Source organism: Poecilia latipinna, unplaced genomic scaffold (genome assembly GCF_001443285.1).
Source record: "Poecilia latipinna isolate Pla-1442-1.1 unplaced genomic scaffold, P_latipinna-1.0 Scaffold2203, whole genome shotgun sequence".
NCBI classification, from domain to species: domain Eukaryota; kingdom Metazoa; phylum Chordata; class Actinopteri; order Cyprinodontiformes; family Poeciliidae; genus Poecilia; species Poecilia latipinna.
This window is the reverse complement of record NW_015114819.1, coordinates 69,513-76,659: the sequence shown is the minus strand read 5'-3', so window position 1 is coordinate 76,659 and position 7,147 is coordinate 69,513.

Genomic DNA, 7,147 nt, shown 5'->3' with positions numbered 1-7,147 from the left:
TCTGTTTGCATACATAAAGGCAAGAATAGTTGTGAAACCACCTGGGGAGACAGGTCAGGTCAGCCTTGTAGATGTTTGGAATATAGAAGCTGAGGCCACCTTGTCTGCTTAGTGCTGACTTTTCATGGTTAATATAGATGACCTCTTTAAATCTGAGTGCTCCCCCTGTCCTTGAGGTGGAGAAAAGCGGTGGAGCTGGCCTTTCTCTGTTGGGGAGACGGTTGGTGTAGCTGAGGTGTAGTTCCTCCAACTTACATACAAAGTGCATATCCCACATCTGAGGCTGTATATGGGTGTTTCATCCTTGGGGTGAAAGTGAACAATGAAATTATTAAAAAGCTCAGGATGTGACCGTACTGGCTTTTCATAGATGGTTGTGAGATGATGTGACCTTTGTTTGCCTGTGGAAGATAAACACCTCTTCTCACTACATCACTGCTATAAGGACATATTTAATCTAGATTGGATTGCTCTATTAAGTATGGAGACTGTGTCATGCTACATGCAGATAACCTTGTGTTATTAGCTCCCTGATGGCCAATCAATACTCCACTTCCTTGCTGTGGAGGCTGAACCAAGTCCCTCACCTAGATAATCATCTCTTAATGTTGGATGCTGAATAATTGGTAGCCTCTCAATCCCAGCCTGGTTGACAAGGATAGTTTGCATATTAAAAACATTGGTCTAATGTTCTATCATTCTGAACAGGGAGAATAAACATTCATATACATAATATTTTGAGATAATTGAGCTGGGATGCATTACGAAACCCCAGGAAGCAAAAATAACCTGATAAAAACAAGGGGCTGGTTCTTGCCTAAAGTCGAGTGTTGATGTTCCTGTAATGATATGCATTGCAGGGAAAAGATAGCTTTTCTAACTGTCTAAAACAGAACAGTGGTAGAGAATTGAGTCTCTGGTGGCCATTTCTCTGTGGAGTGGGGAAATCATCTTCCCACTGAGCAGCTGCTCTCTAGCGGATGGAACTGACATGGATGATGAGGATGGTGATGATGTTTGAATGAAAAACTCCCTGTCCATCTGTTCAGATCCACATTTTTATTGCTGTTCTTGGTGCTTCTCTTTCTTCATCTATTTTCTTGTCCTGAAGCATAATTATAGGTAGTTTGATTGTTCTTCTACAAAACTTTCTGAAATGGTGGATCAAAAAAAATGTGCTAAGTCTGCTCTGAGGCCTTAATGTCCATTGCATTCAAAGCTCTTTGATCTTTAATTCTTTTAAAGCCCGCACACAGAACAGTTTCATGATCTCACCATGATCTCTTTCTTTCCTTTGCTTTATAGTTTAAATGACTTTTGTTCTGAATTAACTTAAATTACGTGAGTCCACAGAGTAGAAGTTACCTAAAAATAACACAATTTGCAAAGTAGCCATTAATTAATTGATTAATTTACTGAAAATTAAAGTCAATGTTTGTCTCAATTGAAGTGTGAGCTTCAGAAACTATGAAAAGAAAGGGAATAATCAACCTGTGAGAAATGCTAAGCCATCTCTCAACCCACAGCTCTACCTTTAGTTCAACCATCCAAAAAGTCTCTGCACCACCATCCTGTCTTTCATAAACTAACACTGTCATACATGCAATACTGTCCTGTGAATGAGGACACTGTCAGGCAGTTTGACGTCTGTTAGTGACGTCAGACGGTCACTGTCTTGTGAAGTGAAGGAGTCTGGTGTTTTAGCTACTGTCTCTGAGCAGGCAGGGATAGCTGAGTGCTTTAGCTTCTCATGCTATGTTGTGGAAGTGAAGAAGCGTGCTCAAACTCTTACAGTACAACCAAAATGTAAACACAAACACACTTTGCTATGCTGCCTTTCACACTGACTCAGGCTCTCCCATTGCTAATGTAATGTTCCAGTTTAGTTGAAGTTCTGACTTCATTTTCTTCACTTTTACTTGCAGAAAAGCAAAAGCACAGTTTTACAGTCTTCATTCACAGACGAAGAAAACTTCTGTTTTATGTCATCTCTTGTAAAAGGTGTCATGATCCTCCTCTGTTTGTGTTTTGGTTCTTGTGTTTGTATTTAGATCATCTTAGTTTTAGTAAGGTCTCTCCATATTTATTAATTCTTTTTTATTGAGTTTCTTCATTCATTTCCTAAGTTGTTTTTACGTGTACTGTCAGTCTTGGGGAATTGATTATTGATTCCATTTCCATTGTTATTAGTTTCTTATTTTGATTAGATTAACCTTGTTTCTGTTTTCACAAACACTGGAGAAGACTTAAAAACATTCAAAGGTCTAATGAGTCTTTCTGAAGAGCATGAATTCATGTGCAAAGAGTCAATATGCCTTTGCCAGCAGACACCACTGTGGAAACAACACTGGTGTTTGTCTCTACCAGGTTTTCATGAGGTCACTTGGTCAAATTCTGTGGAGCCATACACTGACTGGTAGAGTACACTTTACATATTTGTCATCTTCCTGTCTCTGTCTCCCATAGTGATAGTAGGGCATGGACACTTGTGCCAGCGTTACAAGGGGAAATATAATGAGTGTCAAAGTGAAAGAAGAGACGCTCTTTCATCCAAACAGAAGGAAGTAACTGTCTGTCTAGGTTGCAGGATGGAAGTTGAATGGTGGATGTTCTGGAAACTGACAGTCAGCCAACAGCCCACCCTCGGAGGCTTCTGTTCCAAGGGCACAGATATGGCCATTCACTGGGGGAGCTTCAGAAAATATCTAGACTTGGAGGGATTTGGGGGTGAATGCTGTCATTGCTGGATCACTGAAAGAGGCAGGAGCCATCGACCCAGGTTCAGCACACACCACCCAGGAGACAATTCAAATGAAACTCTCAGACTGGAGCAAAGAACCTTTGCAAAGTAGCTCAAACGTTGTTGTGGTAGTAGCCATGTGTTTGTGGCACATTCAGCTTTTAAAGGAAACAAGTTTGTTTGACTGAATTCAATAGTCCTGATATAGCAAATGATTAACAACTGATATGTTGTGTAATATAATTTTTGAAATATTCAGGACAAAAGGTCAAAATCTCTTCCAGTTAATGACTACTTGACATGGTCCGAGCTACATCACAGTATTATTGCCATTAGTAAATATAATATTGCTTTTACATGTCTGGTTTTAGTTTAGTTTAGACAGTACATTCAGGGCTTCTTGTGTTTTCAAGTATTATACACCTAACAATGTTAAACTTTCATTTAAGCCACTTTATTAAAACAAATTTACATTTCAGATGTCTTCTTTGCTCTTGAAATTACATTGCATGAACTTACATACCTTCCTGTACAGCAAATACAATCCTGAATTACAAGTTTATGAGCTCTGATTACATTCTACTTTGAGAATGTAATCAAGGGCACCAAGCCTGAGGATGGAGAAGAGAAGAAAGACAGGACAGAAAGAGAGATAAAGAGAGTGATGGACATGGCTCATCCTCTCCTTGACGGCTTCATCAATAGCCTGAGGAGACACGCACACGTTTGTCTCTCTGCAGTTTGTGATTGACAACAAGCAGGTGCTGAGTGAATGAAGTTGTCAGGGAGGCTGGTGATCAGCTGTGTGTCACCGCAACGCCAACTGAAGGCTCGGCTTGACGCAATGCAGCGCCAGATTGTCAGGTCTTGTTCTGCTAGAAAAATCAGTGTAAAATCATGAGGTAAAATCCAATTGCTACCTCGATGACATTTTTCCATCCTCAGAGAGATTAGGTGAATGTCAATCTGAACTAAATCAGTTTCATCATTAATGGTAAATGGCCTGCTCTTTATGATGTCCGAGGACTCCAAAGCACTTTGTACCATAATCATTCACACTCCTCTGTTAACCCTACTGATAATGCTTTTACCAGCCTTGCACTGAGAAGTAGCGTGTATAATGTGCTCAACATATGCACAGTTCCACCTGGTGTTTGCTAATTGCTGCTGGCTAGTCTGAAGGGAATCATTGGAGGAGTTGTGGGGAGGGATGCTTATTTTTTCATTTAGTAAAATAAAAAAAACATTGCATCAGATATCAAGATTTGGGAAATTTTTTTAATGACATGTAGCTTGAGGATTATAAACCATTAAGTATAAACAGAGAACCTCAGTTGCAAGTTCTGGTGAAGTTCTTCATTTTGAAGTTAACTTAGGCACAGAAGATACTGATTCCGTTGTATATATATATATATACTGATTTACTAATGACATTTTTTCTTCTTTAGAATAAGGATTGTGCAAGGATTATCCTATTTTGTTTTACCTCCAGACATCTGTTAGAAAAGCAGCAGCAGCAGCAGTCAATCACAGCTTTGACAGCAGATGTTGCTTACTACTCTTTTCATCAGAGATGAAATGGGGCTTGATGTTGCAGTTCGTAACTGTATCTGCATTTATTCTCACAGACAGCAACAATAGAAATCAGAGAGAGGTGTAATTATCTTCCGTTATCACCCATTCTTTTATTTCCTTCAGGAGCAAAACCGAGGATTTTACAGTAAAATCTTTTTCAAATGAAGGTCAGTATTTGTTTCAGAGAATGCCTGAAGAGTTGTTGTTTGTCTACCTAGGAGACAGAGAAGTGTCAGCCATTAAGCAAGTTGTGAACAACCGCACGTTGTTCACATGACTTGGCGGAAGAGACACAGACGACGTCAGGAAGTAGTAAGAGGATGGTGGGACGTCATTTTTTTAATGACCAATTGCGTGCCTCATTCAGATCGTCTCTTCTCTCTATGCAGTGGAGGATGGTTGTTTGCAGCGTAGGCAATTTCTGGTAAGCTTCGTAACATGGAACTGGTGCATTGCACATGTCATGGGTAAACAGTAGCTATTGAGAAAAATGTCAAACTTAAACAGAGTCCACACCTCCTGTAATGTATCGTTTCTCAATAGCTGAGGGTCCAGGCCCACATGTGAAGCGAACTATAAGAAATGTTACAACTACATTTTTAAGCAACCTGGGAGAATCAGGTATGTGAAAGATTAGTTTAACATTTTTAACAGTGAGTGTGTTTTTTCTAATATTGCACTAATATTGCAAGATATGTGGATGACCTCTATGCCTTCCTTGAGATTATTAAAATAATACAGGCCATACAAAGTGTTATGTTTCATGAAAGGTTAGAGATCATCAGAGCTGAACAGCAACACTTTCCGCTCCATAGTATAGATCTGTTTGTCATGCACAACCTTAGCTGTTCCAAATGACAAATAAATCCTCGTGCCTGCATTGCTGTTATTCCACTTCACTTTTGATCCTGGAGAATGTGGTCACAGACAATCAGAATTATAATTATGGATACAGTACAGCAGTGGGGATGTTTTAAAAATGGTTCTGAGGTGACCAGCATTCATCTATTTATTTTTATAGGGGTCTAAGCGGGAGCAACAAACGTGATTTATTTCTCTTTGCTTTTAAGGGTGCAAGGCCCAGACATTCCGAAATGAGGTGGAACGCTGCTAAGAATTTCAAATGCACTATTAATACATCCCCCTCATATTGACGTTTAGGTGGGAATCTGTCTTTTTTATTTCTGTCATTTTAAGCGCCAGAGTCATCCATGTATTTGCAAATGTGCATGTGTGTGTGTGTGTGTGCGCGTGCGTGTGTGTGTGAACATTTATTTCCCCTCATCTGTTGAGTGTAAGGAGGGGGAGTGTGTAGGAAGGATGGAAGTGTAATGGTAATCATTTTTTTTTGTGACTGCGTTCAGGGCCTGAAGTGGCTGTTGCAGAGGACTTTTAGATTGAGCGTGCAACATGCACGCTTTCTCCCTCATCCACACACACACACACACACACACACACACACACACACACACACACACACACACACACACATACTTAAACCCTGAAGAAGATATGCTATATGGATTGCATCCACCCCCCTCTGGTTACCCTCCCAACACGCTGCCATTTGATTAATGATCCAAATATGTGAATAAAACATCGAAACAACTTGTCAAACCCCGGGGTTCCAAAGACAATACAACTTAGGGGTGAAACTACAGAGGGACGAGGGGAACACCTCTAATGTCTCTATGTTTTATGTATTTATACATGGATTATTTTTTTCAAATATAATTCTTGTGCTTTATTTAATTTCCTGTTTGTGATAGTTGTTGTTTTTTCCCCCCCTTGTCATACACATGAAAGTTACACCAGTCAGCATTTTTCAGAACTATAAAAATGCAGAATTAAAACATAGTTTCATCTTGGGGGTGTCATGTTTTTCATTTGTTCTCTTGTGGTTTGTGGATGTATGTGTTTATGTGTCCATCATGCACACTGGTGACTATGAGGATGTTTAATTCACTATGGCGATACCATCAGCCCCCCTTCTAACACAACACAGCACTAATTGACACTTTCATTAACCACAAATTTATGGACCTATTTCTGTCTGCTATAATGACCATTTCTAAGCCAGTGCCATGGATCTGGCTAATGGACATGGAATAAAGGCAGGAACTTATTTAATTATTTTCTGGGAAAAGGAACATTTCTGGGTGCATGTTGTCTTTTTTTACCTGTCTGTTATACACTTGGCCCAGTATGTCTGCGTTCTGTAGATCTGTTTCCTGTCCTCTCAGCCTCACAGCCAATGGATTCTTATTGTGATCCGGTTCTGTGTCCTCTCCACTGTCGCCTCATGCATACCCAGAATAAAGAATTTCTGTAAAATCTTACTGTGCTTCTTTGCTCTCTTAAAAAAAGACTTTTTATTGGAGAACATTTATCAGCTGAGGGTGGTGTTACTGTGTTTGAATTGGGTTGGATTTTTACCATGAACTATATTTGCTTTTTACTGCTCTTACAAATAAATATGAGCAACAAATTCTGTTTTGATTTTTTTTTTTTTAACACAGAAAAGTCATCTACAAATAGTGTTACAGCTGTAGTATGTAACTTTTAGATATAAAAAAAATGTTTTAATATAATTGTTGAAATTATCATGTCAAATCAGAAACACACCACTCACTCAGAAACAACCAATCAGAGCCAGGGGGAGGATATTAGCGCTGTCAATCATTCTTATGCTCAGCCCCTCTCCCTCTCTCTCTATTTTTCTACAGCTGGTTCACCACCAATGGCGGCGGATAAACAGTTTTCAAGGAATGATAAGTTGTTTCTCCTCCATTAGCTCAGTGAGCAGAGATTACTTGACGTTGATTGACAGGG